This window comes from Salarias fasciatus, chromosome 11 (genome assembly GCF_902148845.1).
Source record: "Salarias fasciatus chromosome 11, fSalaFa1.1, whole genome shotgun sequence".
Lineage (NCBI taxonomy): Eukaryota > Metazoa > Chordata > Actinopteri > Blenniiformes > Blenniidae > Salarias > Salarias fasciatus.
The window spans coordinates 15,790,800-15,813,078 of record NC_043755.1 but is presented as its reverse complement, the minus strand read 5'-3'; the positions used below and the strand labels follow the sequence as shown (position 1 = coordinate 15,813,078).

At 40.0% G+C, this 22,279-nt stretch overlaps 1 protein-coding gene across 1 annotated transcript in view; it reads right to left on the bottom strand.

The window, feature by feature from the left end:
- The window catches only part of plex9.1 (PML-like exon 9.1), a 967,154-nt gene that overhangs the window by 11,685 nt on the left and 933,190 nt on the right, over positions 1-22,279 (bottom strand). The gene's annotated exons all lie outside the window — the stretch shown is intronic.

Here is a 22,279-nt window from a genome sequence, read left to right as displayed (position 1 = left end):
AATTCACTGAAGATGGCAACTAATTACAAATATAAATAGTAATGATTAAATCAAAACGGCATTACAGGTTCTTTGTGATCATATTTTTTTTCCTTCAGTGCATTACATATTCATGCAAACGTCATTTGACTTTCGGCACTGACAGGATGCAGTGCATGGGTTTGGCTTACAGTTGCACCGGGCTGTCTTCCATCCAGTTGTGCAGCCACAGGTCACTAGCTCCTCACAGCATCTGGAACTGCAGGCAACGACATGAGTTCAGGAACAAGCACGTTGTTCTCCATCTTCCATCCCATATTTTCAGGGGGTGGCAGCACCGGGTACTGCAAGTGGGCCTGTCACCAAGCCAAAGTCTGGAAGTGAACATGATGGATGTGAAATTTCAGAGCGTCTCTGGTGGGTGGCAGTCTCTCTATGGTCATGCCTTTAACAAACAGGCCCAAACGGACTTCATTGATGTTGTTTGTGTTGTTTGCACCGTATAATTTACAGAAAAACATTTCTGCATCCATGACGGTGGAGTCAATAAGCTCAGGACCTTCACCAAGCCCCTTGAGTAGATGGCTGTGCTGTCTAAATACATTCCAGCAGGTCTTCTTCATGTGTCCTGAAATGTATGATGTCGAGTCACTCCCACTGAGTCCATGGAAACCTGGAAGTAGCTCAAGAACCTCTTCATCCATCTGCAGCTTTTCTACAACTGCACGGATGGGGATGTACTTTCTGTCCTTTGCTGTCCCTGCTTTCATCCAGATTTGTTGGCATGGCATTCTGTAGGCGATCAGCAGAATCAAGACATCGGTGTCTCTCTCACAGTTGGAGTTGAACTTCTCAGCATTGGGGTTGGAGTTTTTCCACATCTGTTATAGACAGTTCCTTTATACGATCAGCAAGGAGGGTTGTCTCTATCACAAAGTTTGTCTCGTGCCTGTGCAGCACCTTTTTGTGTGTCATATCCCTTCTGTCCTCCTTTTGATAACTTTTCATTTTTTGTCTCCTGACAGATGAGACATTCTTCTAGAGCTAGAGAGTGGCCAGTCTCCTTCAGAGTGCCAGCAGCTCCATGATCACGCTGAAACAGAAATTATAGTGCTTATTTAGCCAGCTTGTTAATGTCTTCTTCTTCTTAGTGCTCCAGCGAGGGTCAGGGTATCCCGTCCCGGTGCGTTGAGCCGACCAGGTGAACTAGATTTTTCCAGTGCTGGCGGTCTTGTGCCAGCTGCTCTGCATCCGCCACAGCAACTCCGTGTTGTTGGAGGTCGCCCGCAACGACGTTGAGCCATCGGGTGCGAGGTTTCCCTTGTGGTCGTCTCCAGCCTGAGGCCTCTGAGTCAAACTGGAGAATGGCTCGTGTCGGATGTTCTGGGAGTAGACGAAGGCCCATTGCCCAGCCAGCGGGTGCGGCGTTGTGCGACCAAGGAAGATGCTCGGGGCTGGCCTGTGCGGGCTCTAAGCAGAAACTCGCTGGGGCCACCTGATGTTCTCCATGGTTCTAAGAGCCCTGCTATCAAAGCCATCGATTCTGAGGCCAGACTGTCATTCAGGGGCCACGTTTCTGAGCCATATAGCAGGATGGAGAGGACGGCTAATTTGTAAATCCGGAGCTTCGTTGTGCGTGAGATGGTCTGGTGCTGCCAGAGTGGTTTCCAGAGGGACTGCAGAGCAGGTGCTGCCAGGGCTCGTCTGCGGTCAGTCTCTGGTTTTAGATCCCCGCTGTCTGTCACCGTGGACCCCAGATACACAAAGTTCTTGACAGGCTCTACAATGTCGCTCCCAATTTGCATGGGAGGTGAATTCACCTCGCTAGCTATCTTTAATCAATGGAATTCACTGATTTCAAATAACTTCATTGATTTACATAAACACATTCATCAAATAAAAAACAAGTGTTAGTTACCTAAGATGGATACTAACAAAGTAATGAAAGCTGTCAGCATGCGTGTTGGCCTCTTGTCTGCAGTAACTCCCTAGTCGGGTTCCAGGCTCACAGTAATCCCCCAGATTGTAATAATATGGTGATGTTATACATTTTCTGAAACTCCATTGGCAAGTCAGTATTTCAGTATCTGTTTTTTGTGTCTCTGGTATTCCTAGGTACCACAGGGCTAAAACTAAGAAAATAATTTAGGCGGAATTTGTGAAAACAAATATGTTCTTTGTGGTTTGAGGAGCTTGAGTGACCACCATGTGTGCCAGGAAGGTTGATAATTGGATTTAAATGAAAGCTAAAAATGTCCTCTTTAAAATAACACCAAACACAACATTATTGAACATTGGGAAGTGCCCTAACTATGAGCCTAAGCCAGGATAGGCAACAGTGTCTAACACCCAAATTACCATGGAAGGGGGATAACTTGGAGGAGGAAATATAGAAAATCAGGGGCCTTATTTGAAGGGCAACCAGTGGATTCTTGTTTGAGACACCTTGAACTTTCAAAAAATGCTGGTTGCCCACTTTTCCTCAAAAATGCCTACAGGGTCACATGATTCTGAATTTACAGCCCAGTCGATAACAGTTGTTTTCCTGAATCATATTTTATGACCTCAGATGTACTTCGGCCAGTCAGGCAACAACATGCTCACAAAAGTACCCAACCATTAAGAAAAAGAATACAAAACAAAACCACACTTGTCCAATATTAAAACAAATAAGTGATGATAAGCAGGGTGACACCAAGTGGAGTCTCACCGAATCCAGTGGTCTATAGGTCAAAGAAAACCAGGACTCTGCCATCAGACATCTGTGTATGTACAGTATATACAGAAGTGGACAAAATTGTTGGTACTCTTCGTTTAATGAAAGAAAAATTTCACAGAGGTCAGAGAAACAACTTGAATCTCACAAAAGTAGTAATACATAAAAATTCTATGAAATATAACTAATGAAAGTTAGGCATTGCTTTTCAACCATGTGTCAACAGAATTACTTTTAAGCTGGGGTTGGTGATCTGAATGAGATACATTTTTTTAAATACTGATTAAGATGATCTTTTTTTAATATTTTTATTGAATTTTGCACAAATTTCTAACAAAGATAACCAATTAAGATGATCTTTATGACCAGATAGGAAGCAATTCATAGCTTGTTTTTATAGTAGAGCGGAAAATATCCGCTATCTACAGCAGGAGTAAAACAGGAAAAACAGCAACCAATAGTCTTGCTGGGACACCTTTTTTTAAACCAATCAAATCCCTTTGCCGTTTGACCTGCCCCTTGCGCGTACATGTCGATGGCGTGCACTGACCCTGGTTCAGTGCACGCGTAGAAGGACGGAGCGTCATTGCAGAATGGCGGAGAAGAATGTTTGGAGGTTTACTTACCGTTGAGTGCGCCATAACTTGGCGTAGTGCAAATCAAGAAAAACGAAGAAACGAAGCGCTGAGGACAGCGGTGCTCATGCATGTAAGCGGGTGCGTCCCATTGGGGGAGCTCCTCCAATGGGGTGGGAGCTGGGCGGAGCTAGGCGGCGCCTTGGGGAGATGCTACATTCATTTTCCCAAGATCGCCAACCCTAGCTTTAAGAAAATAAACTCATGAAACAGGCCTGGACAAAAATAATGGTACCCTTCACTTAAAGCTCGTGTCCGCAGTTTTGAAAGAGAGGGTTTTTTTTAATCCAACGTCTGGAGGTTCCGCCCTCCCTCTGCTTTCATGAGCGACCAAGCCACGCCCCTTTAATTGTGCACGCGAATTATGTCGGGTGAAAATGAGAGCCTCCGAGTCCGACAGCATCCGACACGTTTAGCTGTTTACGGTGGATGTTCAGCAGACAGTGGATATATCCGAGGTAAGCGGGCCGGCTGCTGCGGAGCTAACTCACCTCTGTCTGGGCGAGTGCGCGTGCTCTCTGGCTGCGTGCACACTTTGATTGACAGCACGACAAGGCAGAAGCTCGAAGTCTATTGGCTGACGCTGACCGGCGCTTTTTCGGATAACATGGGGGTCTATGAGACGAAGGCGGGGCTCATAAATAAATTTTTATATTGCTTTATGCTAATATTATAGTAAAGTATCGAACCAGACTGACACATTTAAGCTCTGTTAAAAAATGATACATTGGAAATGAACGGAAACTCCAGACACGAGCTTTAATATTTAGTTGCACAACCTTTTGAAGGAATCACTGCAATCAAATGATTCCTGTAACTGTAAGTGAGACTTCTGCACCTCCCAGCAGGTATTTTGGCCACTCCTCATGAGCAAACTGCTCCAGTTGCCTCAGGTTGGAAGGGTGCCTTTTCCAGACGGCATGTTTCAGTTCCTTCCAAAGATGTTCGATAGGATTTCGGTCAGGGCTCATTGAAGGCCACTTGAGAACAGTCCAGTGTTTTCCTCTTCGCCATTCTTGGGTGTTTTTAGCTGTGTGTTTTGGGACATATAGCTGATGTTCCTTGGCAAAAACTTCCTTTTTTCTCTCATCTGTCCATCAGACATTCTCCCAGAAGCTTTGTGGCCTGTCAACATGTAGTTTGACAAATTCCAGTCTGGCTTTTTTATGATTTGTTTTTAACAGTGGCCCCTTGGTCTTCTCCCATGAAGTCCACTTTTATAATAATGCATTGGTTTTTATATAGCGCTTTTCAGGACACTCAAAGACGCTTTACATTGCATTATTCATTCACACCATACCAGGTGGTGGTAAGCTACTACTGTAGCCACAGCTGCCCTGGGGCAGACTGACGGAAGCGAGGCTGCCAATCTGCGCCATCGGCCCCTCCGACCACCACCAGCCATTGACTCTCACAACTTTCATACTAGGCAAGGTGGGTGAAGTGTCTTACCCACGACAGTTTTACGCCTGCGGGAGCAGGGATCGAACCGCCAACCTTCCGGTTATAAGACGACCTGCTCTACCAACTGAGCTACTGTCGCCCCGCTACTGTCATTACTTTTGTTCTAACATCGACGGATGGTGTCATCTGACACTGATGTTCCTTGAGCTGGAAGTTCACCTTTAGACGTTTTTCTAGGCTCTTTTATTGCCATTTGTGTTACCCATCTGATTTGTCATCAGTTTTCCTCCTGCGGCCTCGTCCAGGAAGGTTGGCTACAGTCCCATGAAACTTGAATTTCTGAATAACGTGCAGCTGTAGTCACAGGAACATCAAGCTGCTTGGAGATGGTCTTATAGCCTTTACCTTTAACATGCTTGTCTTCAATTTTCCTTCTTATCTTCTGAGACAACACTTTCCTTTGCTTCCTCTGGTCCATGTTGAGTGTGGTACACTACCTGTCACCCTATATATGAGCTCACTGACTGATTACAAGATTGCAGACACCTGTATTGTTAATTAGTGGACACACCTTGGATTGACATGTCCCTTTGGTCACATCATGTTCAGTCTTTAGGGGTACCATCATTTTGTCCAGGCCTGTTTCATGAGCTTATTTTTTAAACAATTCTGTTGAAGCATGGTTGAAAAGCAATTCCTGACTTTCACTGGTTACATTTCATAGATTTTTTTTTTATTATTATCATTACTTTCGTCACATTCAAGTTATTTCTCTGTCCACTGTGAATTTTTCTTCCATTAGACAAAGGAAACCAACAATTTTGTCCATATGTTTATAACTTCTAATACATTTTTAATGTTTCCATTGAAATTTAATTCAATTACTTCAAACACATATACATTTCTTTGCACACACGCAGTTTAAAAGCACATGTGCAAATATGTAAACATGTACATGACCTTATCAGCATTAATACTCCCAATTCACACACCATCAAGCTGATACACATGTTTTGACATAGATATTCATAGAGAAATTGGTCCACACATTTGTTCACGTTTGCTACTTTTCACCAAGTCCTTCGGAGCTCCAATATAACATAAGTCACAGAACTCGGCCAAAGTTACACAATAAACACATAACTGATAATGACGTTTTATTCTTATTTTGCACAAATCTCGCTGCTAACCCTACTTTTTTTTAAATAACACTTTTATTTTATATATATATATATATATATATATATATATATATGTGTGTGTGTGTATTGTTACGGCCGGCTCAAAACCGCAACAAAACGAGGGAGGCAGAGACTGGGGAGCGAGCGTGAAAGGAAAGTTTAATAAAGTAAAGCAAACAAAACATCCGCTAACATAACCAACAGGTGAACGGTGGACTCCATCAGGCCAACAGGAGCCTTCCGCCGACAAGCGGGAACAGAGTGCTGCATGAGGAGGTCATCAGGAAGTCCAGAGCCTGCAGCCGGCGCGTGGGAGCAGGACCCCCCCAGGAGGATGTCGTCATGTGGAGAGGCGGAGGAGCGAGGAAGCAACGACGACCCACAGAGACAATGACCACCACGAGGGCATGCACGCTCTGGCTTTTATACTGCTCCACAGAGCAATCACCGTAATCTGGAACACCTGTGCAGAGGGGAGAGGCGGGAGCAGCGACAGAGCACAACAGACCACTCCCCGTGACCTCCCACCGACCCTGGGTCGTAACAATACACATATACATATATATATGTATATGGCATGCCCCCCCCCAGCATGTCCCACAATACTAATGAGAGCAATGCTGAATAAGCTGAAGCCGTGGAGTTCAACATCATAAGGATCACTGCTTTTGGTACATGAGCATCCTGAAAAGTTCTGCTTTTATTAGTCAGAAGTTTAACATGATTTATTTTGTCTGCCATGATTATCAGCATCGTCATTGACAATATAAAGCAATCAACCAGCCATCAATGTGTGAGCAACAGTGTTGGAAGCAAGAGCAGAACAGACACATAAATCAAATGTCCACAGCAGGACACATTACAGCTGAATCTGGAGATGAAGATCAAGTACAACAAATGAGGTTCAGCATCTGTGGGAGGTTTTGGGTTCAGACCAAGTTAAATGTGAAACAGGATGCAAAGTGTGTGAGTGAAACTAAACTGTTTAGCCACAAACCACACCAAGATGCATGGAAAGTTCTGTTGCTCTTAAAAAAAAAAAAAAAAAAAAAGTCACTGCTTCTTTATTCATAGTTAGCTCATGGGAAAAGCTGATTTACATTTTATTGTTTATATCACCAAAAATACAGTCAGACAGGTAAATAAGAGCATTCATTTTTGCTCATTTTAAAGATGTTTGTGAGTTTATAATTGAGATAGAAAGCATTGTGCAATTCAAGGGCAGCTGCTAAAACATATGTATATCTGTGATTAATAACCTTGATGTCAAAATTGTTCAGATATCTTTTTTTTTCATATTAAATCTTAAATAACAGCCATCACAGATGTGTTGAATTAGTATGAGTTACACCTTTTACGAAACTGAACAGTATGTTCTATTCCATAAATATTATTAGTACCAAAGTTATTATTGCCAATATCAGGAATTAAAATCACCATTGCTCATGGTATTTTTGTAGAAACAACATTCTGACATGATGAATCTATAATTACAAATGAAAAACTATAAGTAAACTATTACCTTTCTCAAATGTTGTGGGAATTTTTTTTTTTTATTTTTTTTTTATTTTTTGTGGTAATTTTTATTTATTTTTAGTCTTGTCTTGTTTTCAGATTGAAGTAATTTTTTTCATTAGAAAAGTTGTCTTTTGTAATGCTAGCTCACAGCAATACTCTAATAGTAGTAATTCAATTGAAAAAAAAGATTTTTTTTATAGCCCTATATCATAAGTGGACTTTGTCAATGTTGGTTTAGTTGTTTTTCTGCATTCAGATTCCTTTTGCAGAGACTCTAAAGAAGAAAGGTAAGAAATACAGCAGGAAGCTGAGAACATGTCAGAAGTTTACAGAGGCAAGAGACAGATCGAAGCAGGACTACAAGAAAACAACCAGATGTCAGCAATATTTATCAAATCAGACAAGAACATTTCGATTTCACCTGTTTGCAGATGTTATGTGTAGTTATGATTTGTGCTCAGTTCATCTAAAAATGTCAGACTTCATTGTGTACTTTCAGTGTGTCAGTCTTCAGTCTGTTGGTCCCTGATGTCTCTGAGCCTCTTCCACTCCACCTACTGTCCATGTCTGGTGTCACAGTTTGTCTGGGTCTGTCTGCCTCACCTCACATTTCCAGTTACCCTATTATCCTATGCTGTGCTGCTTCTGTACCGTAAAAACAAATGATTATATTTAAAATCGAGGAAAAACTAAGATTTTTGCATTTTTACAGAAGTTGCCTTGGCAGCATTTAAAGTCAAGTCCTTTTGGATGTGGTCCTCCTGGGATGTTGAAGGCTGAGCACATCTGCGTGGAGGCACAGCCCCTCATTGATCAGATTTCCAGAGAGCTCATTATTGTTGCCTAATCTGGGAGCGGCCTTCAGGTGAAGCAGTAAATCATTCTTGCATCCTTTCAAACCTTCTGCTCTGTACTCAACTTTCACTTCTGCAGAAACAGAAAGTCACAGTCCTCCTGATCATTCAGTCCTCCAGTCTTCCCACCAGGGAGTTTACCTCGGTCAGTGGCCCATCTGCCGGGGATTCTCGTCACTGGTGCTCGGGCTGTACTGCCACGGCCGCATAAGAAAGAACAACACCGTTCAGAGACTATCAAACAAATGAAAGAATCTTAAAATGAATTCTAGAATTCTAATGAGTGCTGAACTGCATCTAGGGGCTTTACCTTTGACAACTTTTTAAAATACATGAAGCTTGGAGTGGCTGGTAGGATTCAAACCTCACTCTCTGTCACAGTCCTGCGCAAACCAAACGATGACCTGGTGTTTTAAGCAATTTAATTAAAGGTGCATTAAGGAGTTTGCATGTTTCATGCGAAACAACGGCCCCTGCAGGCCTTGGGTGTAACTGCAGCTTAGTGAAACGGTCATGCCTGTGGCTTCCGTCCATGAACGTGCACAGAAGAATAAAACTACATTAGCAGCGTTGGCACTCAGAAGAGGTGATCGATTTGCAAGAATGGCTTCAACTGTTGTTTTGAGCATTCTCCATTGTTCAAATGCCGCCGGTCCGATGTTTACTCTTGTCTTTCCCCTCCTCCGGTCAGCCTCCTTCCTCGCTCTTTTTTAGTAGTGTTCGAGTAACCTTTAAGTTTCTTTTGCCTGCGTGGCATCTGTGCTGGAGTTGTGGCAGTGCGAGAAGCCAGTCTGTTCTTATTTTCTGGAAGATCCATCCTCAGTACTGCTCAGTTGTTGCTCCCAAAGCATCTGCAAGTCATTCCAGCGGCAGCATGCATTGCGTCACATCCTCTTAAATTCTCCCCAAGAAATACAAATTGCCAGACTGGCACTGCAACTATTCATGTGACAAGTTAGCGCTGTTAGCGGTACTTGCAATGAATATGTCAGGGAACATTCTACACATCAATGTATATTTGTAACATATTTATGGTAGAAAATAAGTACTTTTAATGTTTTAAACTCCTTAATGCACCTTTAAGTAAAACACATGCACATTGTCAAAAAGCATCTGCTCAACATGAAGGTCTACATCCTGTGTGAAAAACCACTGGTGTGGGTTTTGGTTTGACGTCTGGTTCTTGCAAAGCTTTGCTGCTTTGCTGCTTCCTCTTTCTGTTACTATCTCTTAAGTCAGTGGGAAGGTTCTGACTTGCGTCCTGAATCATCCATAAAATACCCTCAAAACAATTATTTATCCTCCAGTTTGTTTCTTTTCTCTTAGCTAGCTTGTCAGGGTTTTGTTATTAATGAAAACATTCATTTTAATATTCTTTTGATGCCCCCACCCGGGCTTTTCTTTTGACAGCATACTCCTCATTTCAGTATATCAGGGTGGATCGGGTGGGTCTATTGTTGCATGCTATAAACTGGAGGTGTGTATTGTATAAGTGTCCAACTCCAGTGGTGAAAGGAAGAAGTGGCTGTGAACTGTTAGCTGATAATGTGTTTATGATTTCAGTTTTGTCACTCATTGTTTATAATCTTTTATTACAGATGGGTCAAAACTGAGGCAAACAACAAAAAACATCAGAATTTTCATTAGAGCATTTTCTCGTTTACTAAAATAGAATTTTTTTTTTCAATTTTTCTTTGTTCTTTGTTCCCCACAAAGTCAAAAAGACGTGCTTTTATGCATTTGAAAATTAAAATGGGTCAGTACCGACCCAAACATGAGAGGAAAGGTTAAATGTGTGAGATAGATATGTACATATAAATGACCAGGAGGATGAAACAGAAAAACAAAAAACAAAGAAAACAGAAGCCCCCAGGAGTTTTATTAGTTTCACATTCACAACATTTTGTTTTTAATCATTTCAAATTTAAAAACAATGAAGGAAAACCACTCAAACCCAGACAATCTTAAAGAAATACACACAGAAACAGGCCTAATTAACAAAACATGCAAAGCCATTATTGAAAATTAAATGTAGCTAGAAGCACAATAACTTATGAAACAAAACAAATTCTAAGAAATCATGTCAAGCAGAAACAAGAAATAAGCTTCCTGCTTGACTCACTGCTATTTCTACATTTTCATGCATCATTTAAACGGTGGTGAACGGTTACGAGCGGTGATTAATTTTTTTCACCACTCCAGGAACGCTCCAGCAAAGTTAGACGTTGTGACGGAGCCTTTATCGAAGCACTTAAAAAGCCATTTGTTGGTTTTAGAATCTAAATTTTCTTCAAGTACACAACCAAAAATGTTTTTCACTTGTTTTCAGCCGTTTGACACAAAAAAGACAAGAAATGTAACCAGTAACCACACATGAAGATGAGGATTTAGGAGATAAAGCTTCTTGTTTATGTCCAGATAGAGATCAGAGAAAGACTTCCTGCAGGTAACAGAGGTGACTGAAACAAATGTGACAACATCTCCAGTGAGATGAAGAAGAGGTGATCTGTCAAAAACACAGGAAACATTGAACAGTCTTTCTTTTTTTTTTTACTTTAAAGAACCTATACTATCTTTGATGGCATCTGTTTGGGAAGAGTTGGCTTCTTTGCCTCGGGGCTACACTCACAGGGTTCACCTGAAGTTACAGGGTTATTATCTTCCCATCGGATTGCATCTGTGGCAATCCTAACACCATCAGCTGTTTCCAGACTAGGGATTACTGTAAAACACCCACACACACAAAAATGACAAATATAATTGAAACTACATGAAATGATATACGAGTATAAAGAATGTGAATCTACGTAGTACTCTGTGATGGACTGGTCATCTGACTTGGGTGTGATCCGCCCTCGAGCACAGTCAACCGGGATGGATGGATGAAAGTCAATCTATCAAGAGGATCTCATGAGCCATGAAGAGCATTAGTCATGAAAAGGTTTAGTGCAATGACACACAGATCTGATTCAAACAGGACCACAGTAACAACCATCTGAACGGTTCCCCAGGGGGTTCTGGTTACATGAAGACTTAATGTTCAGTTGAAAATGGACAGTATTCACTGACTGAAACAATAAAGTCATGTTTGTGTTTCATGCAGCAGAGTAATTATGAGTCTTGAGCACAGAGGCTGGTCAAAGGCAGTGAGATTCAGAGGATTGCCAGCGCAACAGCACCCTCTGCTGGCCAACTGCAGAGGTATAAAAATGAAGATATTGTGTGGCTGAATCAAAATCAACTGAGAAATGTTCATCTCAATGAGGCAATTAGGTCTTTTTTCCCCCCTTAACCCCTGATGGCAGATGGTTTCACAGCATCATTATTTCTTTTCATGTATTGTTACTCTCTGGGTTTACTCTGTGAAATTCAAAGGCATTTCTTTTCATTTTTACATATTTCAAATGAACTCAAGATTTTTTTCTTTTTTTAATTCTTCCAGTTTATTTTTTTGGTCATATTTTGTATGTCAATTATAATCTTTTGTTTGTCAAGGAGCACAAGAAACTTTTTTTTTTTTTAACATTATGATTTATTGATACAACTAAAATCAATGAATAGACACAGTCAGTTCTTGGCATATCTTGAGACAACATTCAAACCAGGGTTAGGTTTCTGTTTGTGATGAAGCTGTACAATTTCCTAAAATCACAAATAAACATTTGTGAAACTGAATTTTAGGATGACAATGTAACAAGATGCTGAGCCCAAAGTGTAAAAACTTGTAATGTTTTGGTTTATTACATTATAGAACAGGCAAAATATTCTTCTCTGAACAGTATGATTTTATTACAGATCAGAGTGAGTCAATGATTTCTGGATTTTATCTCTATCCAAACTTTCAAGTTGCATTTAAATCATTCGTCACAACGAACACCACTACAGGTGTGCAGTATATCTTCGTATCCTCGGTTCTTGTTTTTGATATTGGGCTCCAATAGTTTTTATGGAATCCTCAGCTCTTTGAACCTAGATGACATTGTTGGCATTTTATGCAGTTTTTTTTTTTTCATTTTAAGTTAAATTACATACTTCTAAAACTTCACCACATTGCACATAGACGTCAAACACATTTTAGTTCAGGGGCCACATGCATGACCATTTCATGTTGAGTGGTCCAGACTGGTAAAATATATGCCGTCACCTTTAAATTTAAACTTTCAAAAAAATTTTCATGGCTCAAAGTATATGTGATAAAAATGTCAGTAGTTTCACAAAAGTACAGTATGTTAAAGTAGGGAGTTCTTGCAGATGGTCCAACAGTTACATACTTGGACAGAATTGTTGGTGCACTTTGTTTAATGAAAGAAAAATTCACGGCGGTCAGAGAAAAAACTTGAATCTGACAAAAGTAGTAATAAATAAAAATTCTATGAAATTTAACGAATGAAAGTCAGGCGCTGCTTTTCAACCATGCTTCAACAGAATTATATATATATATATATATATATATATACACATAAAAACTTATGAAACAGGCCTGGACAAAAATCAAAAATGATGGTACCCTTCACTTTATATTTAGTTGTACAACCTTTTGAAGCAATCACTGCAATCAAACGATTCCTGTAACTGTAAGTGAGACTTCTGCACCTCTCAGCAGGTATTTTGGCCACTCCTCATGAGAAAACTGCTCCAGTTGCCTCAGGTTGGAAGGATGCCTTTTCCAGATGGCATGTTTCAGTTCCTTCCAAAGATGTTCAATAGGATTTAGGTCAGGTCTCATTGAAGGCCACTTGAGAACAGTCCAATGTTTTCCTCTTACCCACTGAGCAATAGACGGCTAGTAGACGTCTAGTATTTTTTTAGACCTGATTTCAACCGTCTAGATTCCGTCTGTTTTTAGACGGAATTTAGACGTTGCAGTTTAATCAGTTATTCTATAATTATTCATTTAAATAAACAACTGTAAGGTGCATAGCTAATCTCCAAATACTGAACTAATATAATTATGAAAGCCGTTGAGCGATATACAGTATAGTATAAATATAGCCGAGATTTAGACGTCTAAATCTCTACTGCATTTCAACGTCTATATATAGACCGAATCTAGACAACTGAATTTAATCCATTGTTTAAAAGTTGTTTATTTAAAACAGTAACTGTATGTTGCAGAACTGATCTTCAAATACTGAACTGATATACTGATATAATTCTGATAGCCCACCGAGCATTTTTCGGTCTAAATGACGTCTAAATGACGTCTAATTATTCTTCGACGTCTAGTCTAAAATTGGTCTACCAGTGGTCTAAAAATGAAAGTTTTTTAGCGGTCTAAGCTAGACGTCTTTTAGACGTCTAAGCATTAGCCGTCTTTTAGCCGTCTATTAGCCGTCTACGTCTGTACGCCTCGTCTCATCTTAGACGTTTAAATAACCACTAATATACGTCTATTTGTAGACGTCTAAACTTAGACATTTATTAGACGTTCATTTATATACCAAATTCATACGCCTCTTCTGATCTTAGACGTTTAAATAACCGCTAATGAACGTCTATTTATAGACGTATAAATTTAGACGTTTGCTAGACATTTACTTTTGTACCAGATCTAAACCCCTTACAAAAACTACTCGTCTTATAGACGTCTATTGAACATATTAAGATATTCTAATAAAAATGCAGCCATTGCAATTTTTTTATTATTCACCAGAAACCTGTATTTTAACATTTTTTTTAATCTGAGCTCCTTTTTTAACCATTAGTACTGTAATCTAAACCAATACCTTTTAAATAAAATTCAAAAATATGAATGTCCAAAAAATATTTTTAATTTCTTTACACCACTTGAAAAGAGAAGCACAAACTCTAATACAAACTACCTACATAAAATATAAGAAACATTTTTTTTTTTTTTTAAATGTAACCAACTTCAGGGTATGTACACGTCACATACTAGGTTCGTAGGAGCCGTGTGAAACAATAACCACTGGACACAGAGGCAGAATGATTTGAAACTCTTTAGTTCCACAAAGATCTTAACAATACTAAACACAATAACATTACAACCTTGGGCCCATAAACTAAGAAATAAAATAAAATAAATAAATGCCCAAATGGGAGTGTTCCTCGGTGGTTTGGTTGGTGCCGGTCAGTTGGACTGACACAAATCCTACCACTTAATCCGTTAAGTGGTGTGGCGGAATTAAAAGTTCTGCTTGAAGCCCCGAAGGTGGACTGGGAGCTCGCCATCAGTTGGATCGCTCATCAGCTTCGTCAGACATGAAAGCTGAAGCTTCACTCTTTCCAAGCATCACAATAGAACCTGACCTGTATTTAGAAAACAGGTTTACAATCCAATTCAATGCATAGAACCTCTTCAAATGATCACCGAAATGTTCAGTTCAAGGTGGTTGTACAACACTGATAATCTTTATCAAACAAGAATCAAAATACTATGGGTTACATGCTGAAAACCATAATTAATCTTAACAATTAAGAGTTTATCATGTCAAAATGTATTTCAATCAATTCAAAGGAATAATGTTTTAAAGATTTCATTCAACCAAGGAATTCTTACTTCTACATGAAGGCATAACATGTGCTTCCTCATGTGTTTCTCTCATTTTCTAGTTTTTTTTTTTTAACATCAGAGAAGAGATTTTCGCTGAAATACATCAGTTCTCATAACCTAACTAACTTAAATTACAGCTTTGCTGCTTATAAGCAACTTAAATGAACTTAAAATGACTTCTTGTACTCCTAAACACATTTTAACTTCGCATCACATGTGCAAAAGATGAGGCATTTCACACAGTGAAACTCTCATAATGTGCTCATTCCAGTCAAATTTCACCATCAATCCATTAATATAAATGTTTTTAAGTGCAAAACATGAATCAAAAACAACTTAAGATGTACAAAACACCCTTAATTGAAACAGCACAATCACCTCACATCTCCACAGACACACACATTGCAACAGGCAGCAGCAAGCTTACCAATGGTTTTTTCAGGAGAAACGCGGCCGTAAAGTGCTTCAACGACGGTTTTTCCTCTCTCTGAAACGGAGTTTTCGGAGCATGGTATCAACAACTACTTCATTTCTCAGTTTGACTGCGAAATTATACAGTTTCCATACCTTTTTTCCCGTTTTTCTCTCTCACGCGGAAGTGAAGTGGCGTGCTCCATCTGTGCATTAGTGAGGTTAAACTGCTTCACTAGCGCGGCCTACTACTTCCGGTCTTCAAAATAAACTTCAGGTTTTTCAAAGTAAAATACAAAACACTTATAAACATAAGGAAATAATTAAATAATGACTGAAAATTAATAGATTGTATTTATTAACCCTTCTGGAGGTGGGTCACATAAACATTGTAGTGAAAAAATAGAACAACTTGTAAATACAAAATTAAAACCATAACAATAACAACAACAACATTTTTTTATATATATATCTTTTTTTTGTTTGTTTGTTTTATTGCTGCAAACCAAACCTTTAAAATAAAACTACACCACTGGTGTCCTGGGTCTCCTGTAACCCCCTCCACCAGTCCGAGCTGGGGCCTGTTTGAAATAGAATCCCATGGCCGAGCGGATTTGGTCGTCTGTAGCCTCCTTAAAATTCTTCCGAATTGCTTCTGCAAACAAAGCAATAGAACAAATGAAGAAAAACTGCAAATGTGGCTGCCTATTGTATTATGAATTATGGTGAATTATGTGTATTATGGTCAAGTATTGGCATCTGAATATATCTCGTCTTCAAAGTTAAACAGTAAAATGTTTTGAAAATAGCCGAAGCAGAAGCTTTTAACCTCAATTCCTACAGAGAGAGCAGGCCCTTAATTAAAATAAGCAAATGCTAATGAATGACGGTAAAAGGACCAAACATTGCAAAAATAAAAAAAATTCTGTAGTAGTTGCTTCGACACCCACCTCTGTATGCCTGAAACAGCACTTCTTCGACCAACTTTTCCGCCGTTGTTTCAGTACAGTGGAGCACATGAGCACAAGGATTTCACAGTTGGAAGTAGCGCAGTCCACAGGCACAAGTTGAAGGCGTTTTCAGGTTATGGTCGTACAATCTCCACAAGACTGTAAAGTAGTTAAGTTTTATCACGGACTACTTCTCTCTGAGCGGAATAACGTTTTCCCAGAAGTGGTTGCACGGTGCGTCACATGACCGTAGTACACCAAAGAGGTTTTTGTCAACAACGAAAGCAACATGGCGGCAGTCAGCGTTACAGAGGCTGAGAAAACACAACCGACATCTAATAATCTAAGGGAATTTCAACCACAAACTTCGTTGTCGAGTGCTCAGCAGGATCTGGGCTTTCAGATTTGCCGAAGGTTTTGGGGAGGTTTCATACGTTTTGATAGAATAACGCGAAAACACCGATCACTCTACTGTGAAAGCTGTGCACTTCAAAGAGCTGGTTCTGCCATCAGATTTTTGTTTGATTTGTATTCCGAAGATGTAAAATGGTGTAATTATCGACACTGAAATGCAGGATATTAGACGTCTACATCTAAACTATACCTCATAACGATTATGGCTATTAAAGTGATTTCAATCCAATATTTAGAGATCAGTTTTGCAATGTGTAGTTATTGTTTTAAATACACAACTACTGAATGATGGATTAAATTCAGTTGTCTGGATTCGGTCTATATCTAGACGTTGAAATGCAGTAGAGATTTAGACATCTAAATCTCGGCTATATTTATACTATACTGTATATCGCTCGATGGCTATCAGAATTATGTCAGTATATCAGTTCAGTATTTGAAGATCAGTTCTGCAACATACAGTTATTGTTTTAAATAAACAACTTTTAAACAATGGATTAAATTCAGTTGTCTAGATTCGGTCTATATATAGACGTTGAAATGCAGTAGAGATTTAGACGTCTAAATCTCGGCTATATTTATACTATACTGTATATCGCTCAACGGCTTTCATAATTATATTAGTTCAGTATTTGGAGATTAGCTATGCACCTTACAGTTGTTTATTTAAATGAATAATTATAGAATAACTGATTAAACTGCAACGTCTAAATTCCGTCTAAAAACAGACGGAATCTAGACGGTTGAAATCAGGTCTAAAAAAATACTAGACGTCTACTAGCCGTCTATTGCTCAGTGGGAAGTGCGCTGTGATTGGCTGAGAAGCTCAAGCAGGCGGGTCTTGTTCAGATCAGTCAACATTGCAGGTGTAGTGGAGTCTCAGTGCTACGACAAACAACTGGGGTGTTGGGAAATATTTCATCATCCCCAGAAACAGCCTGATCCTTATCCTCATGACTTGAGCAGCAAGTGACAGGTTCATCTGCTCCATACTGGATTCACAGCATGGTGGAAAGTGAGAAACTCTTCAGATCTGCCAACATCCAAGTGGCTTCAGCAGGACAAGCAGCTAACGCTAACACTACACAACGACCAACTGGAGGATTAGGGCAGTATTTTTCAACCTCTGTGCCATCATGTAAAGGGTGAATGATGCTTTCCGTACAGATATGACGCCTTAAGACACAGTAAATAAACATACATTTTGGAAAAAAACTCCCAGCTTAATGCTAACGTCATTGGAAAATAGAATGGCCATGCTAATAGTTAGCATAACAGTCACAGAATTTACTGGAACAAATTAAACTGAAAATTTCACTTAATCAACACAAAGAACAAACTCTAATTATTTCAAAAATAACTGGAATATATGTTCCTCAATCAGAAGATTATGGAAAATAATAAAAATACTAACAAAACACACAAGTAACTATGGAAGCCCAAGAGACTCAAAACGCAAATCAAAAATCCATCCATTTACAGATTCTCATCACTGTTCGCAAGGAGAATATATGTGTGTGTAAGAGAGACAATATATGTATGTGCAAGGAGAATGTATGTGTGTGAGAGGGCGTGAATGAATTATGTCTCGAACGGCCCCTCATAGACGCGCCTGACCCCCAGTGTGAGAGACAGACCATGCGGTTTTTTTTTGTTTTGTTTTTTTTTTCATCTTCTTGGGCCCAAGTAAAGTTTATGTAGGGGAAACTCTGTAAACTGATTTTCTTAATATTTGCACACATTGCCCACTGGGTTGATGTGCTGTAGTAGTGTTATTTTCAAATCCACTATGCTTGTTAAAGCCTTTATTAATAAAGCATATTAGGGTGGCATTGACTGGAAGCTGCAGTGCATCCTTCAATTGTTATACTAATATATTGTACGATAATATCATTACATTCATTCATGAATGAATGAACGAATGAATGAATGAATATCATTACATCTCTCTCCACTAATTCATCTTCCAGCTATCCTACAAAATCTCAATTCAGCAGATGTAAGAGGAGCCACGTTTCCCATTCAAGGGACTCCAAGCCAAGCTTGAGGAAAAGAAAATACTAGATGAAATAGAGAAGCTTAAAAGACAGAGAGGTTAGGAGAAAACCCTTGATTATCCTTAATAAACTTCCTTCGCAGTACAGAGATGGATTTGTGGAGAATTGTATCAATCATCCTGACTGGACAGGCAAACCAGACATATTCTCTCCTTGACCTTTAAACATGGTGGCAGTTAAAATCAAGAGCGAAATATGTACCAGGGAGAGATGGAGCTCCACAAACAGGAAAGATGAACTTTAAATGACATTGTATGTCAAATGAAAGTTGAAAAAGAAAGACGACTTGTCTGAGTGCAGCCGGTCTTTGCTTCCTGCCACAACACTTCATATGGTTGGGTGTGGTTTGACTTTCTGAAGAGCTGATCACAAGTTGTGAAAGTTGGTCAGATCGGTTCTTCCTCTCCCACACAGTTTCTCTCAGAATATGTGTTGAGAGCCCTCCTGTACGTGCTCTAGACCCACGTCTGAAATCCAGCCCATCCTTGCAACTCCATCATAATAATATTACCAATAATAATTATTAATAACAATAATGATAACAATAAATTGGTTTTATATATAGGGTTGCCACCAACCAAAGATTGAAATAAGGGACACCTGCCATGGACAGCTGAAAAAAAATGGGGTTTTTAGGAGGTTGTTACGGCCGTCGCCGTATTCTCGGTTCCCCCCCCCGTGTGTGTGTGTGTGTGTGTGTGTGTGTGTGTGTGTGTGTGTGTGTGTGTGTGTGTGTGTGTGTGCGTGTCTGTGTCAGTGTGTTTCCCAGGCTGCTGCTGCTGCAGGAATCATCTCCATTGCCTGCACCTGGGGAGCCTGGCCCGGGCCCGAGAGCTCCTCGTCAACCAACTGAGCAGCTGAGGGGATAAAAGCTACTATCTCTGTTTCTAGTTACCTTTTGGTTTTGTGTTTTTGGTTTACAACTCTAGGTTAGAGTCTCTTTTTGTTACCATTTGATCTTATCTTACTTTTGTTAAATAAATAACTTTAATTTCCACTTTCCATCTGTGGACTTTTATGTTACTTCCTTAACCCCTCTCCTAAGCGAGCTGGTCGTAACAAGGTTAAAAGCGCATATACAACAGCATGTTGGCTCATTACAGACTATTGCAGACTATAAAAACACATTAGGCTACTGCATTACACTTACAGTAACAAAATTGTAATAACTCATGATCAGTTTGTATTTGAGGCATACATATGAGACAGTTAGCATTCAAGTATCATCCATCATGGACAACAGCTCTCACCCACTGCACCGGACGGTAGAGGAGCAGGAAAGAGTGCTACCGCAGGTCTTTCAATCCCACCGCTGTCAGATTATTAGAGGTGTGCTGATACATCGATTATTAGATTAATCGTGATGCGACACATAATGATTCGATTACGATTCATAAATATTTAAAATCGATTATTTTTCATAATAACTAGACGCCAGGAGCACGGACGCCACTTGCGGAACTAAAGTATTGTTCCTGCGCACCACCCGGACATCTGTAGTGACGGACCGGTTAATATGGCGACAGCTAGCTCTTTAGCTACAGTAACAGAGTGTGAGATTCATTCTTCTGGATTAAAAGCTAGTGCTAAATGCCAACGCTGCTTTTGCTAAAGAGAAAATCATTCAAAGTTCTCGTCCACAACATATTCATCCAATAGATATTCGTCCATTTTACGCTACACTGGAACAAAAAGCACTGTGTAGCCTCATGTAGCCCCGGAAACAATGAGCCGTACTGCGCATGGCGCGGCGCCGTAAACAAAGCTTTCAGTTCAGAGGTAAACAAAACAACCAAAACATTTATCTCTGTAATATGCCTGAAAGAAGTCCAGAGGCGTTTGGCAGCATGGCGATGTTTATTCCAAGAGCAGGGATCAGAAACATGCGTTAGCATCGGCAGTCGAAAAAACACGCACACAACAACACTGCAGCTCCCGTAGCTCCCGCTGACGTCCCACCACCGCCTAGACATATAGACATAGATATCTAGATGTAGGTGTCTAGATATGCTGCACGCCAAGTCGTAAATTCAAATTGAACATATATCTGCATATATGACATATCTGCTATTGTTTGCACTTAAGGGAGGTAACTGTTGATCTTTTGTCAACAGGGGCAGCCTTTTGTTGTATTGGCTCTTTAGGCCACAGCCACAGGCACAAAGTTTATGCCATGGTTGCTGATGGACCACTTGACATCAATAAAAAATACTTTTTTTGGATTTGAATTTGTTTGATTACTTTGATTTATGTATACCGAGAAACAGCTGTACATTGTTTCAAAGTATGAAACAATGTACAGCTAACATTAAAATCTGTTCGGATAGTAAAAGGCTACAATCATACAATATTGCACGCCCCAGCTGCCGAACAGGACAAGGGGGAGAAAAAAAAGATTTATGTATACCGAGAAACAGCTGTACATTGTTTCAAAGTATGAAGTGGGCACTAAGTGAGGGGGAAAAAAATGCACAAAAAAATCATGATAATCGTTTTTATCATTAATATCGTGATAATCGTTGAATAATCGAATCGTAGCACCCTGAATCGTAATCGAATCGAATTGTGAGGTGCCTTAGATGGCACACCCCTACAGATTATACAATTCTACTGTGTAGAATATGTGCAATAATTGAACATTAGAATATCCTTCACCCCCCCTCCCCTCCTTAAGAAATTCAGCGACACTTTAGAATCCATTTACTCTGTTTAAACATATCGTACATAATATACTGTATATCGTACTGTATAATTATATTCTTCTGACCCATGCTTAGTAACTGGACAGTGTTTCTTCTTCACTCTGCTTGGTGCGCTCCTGCTCTGGTTCTTGCACCCCTAGTGGCTGGGCCCTCAAATTATATGCCGTGCTATACAGCCTTCAGAACACACAGATAGAAAAAATACATGCATCTTGCCTTTACCCATGCGGCCGGAACAAACAACGGGACAAGCCTCTTTTGATTCAAATACGTCGGGGCTAATACGAGACAGTTGGCAACTCTATTCATATGGCACATTTTTTTCAGTGAACTTAAGGTTACAATGAGATTATGCATTCATTCCTTACACTGATTTTCTACCGGACGCGACATGAATTTTTTTGCGCGATGAGATTACATGCCAAGTCAGTGTAATTTATGCAATTGTCACTCAATCTTGAGCGGCGAGCATTTCCAGTGAAAATTCCCTCGCCGTTCGAGTTGAAATAACGGAACTTTTCAATTGAGTTCGCTTGATAACTTACAGCCTATCACTGTGGAAGTCGTCAGAGACGTGACGGGTTGGAGTGACATGATGCCGTGGCGGGTGGCGAGCGGAGTTGTTTTTTTTTTTGTTTGTTTTTTTTGCATATTTGCACCAGCGATAAAACTGTAGCATCTAGCGCAACGCGATATCATTTGTTGCGCGAATGAATTCGCATTCATCGCTTCTGGTGGAAACACAGCGTAACATGACGGTGGTAGCTGCATCTGCAACCACAGCTGCCCTGGAGTAGACTGACAGAAAAGAGGCTGCCAATCTGTGCCATCGGCTCTTCTGACGACCTCCAACCACTCACTCACAGACTGCATTCACACACACACACGTACGCACGCATGCACGCACACACTAAGAATAGCACTTCTTCAAAAATACCACGATT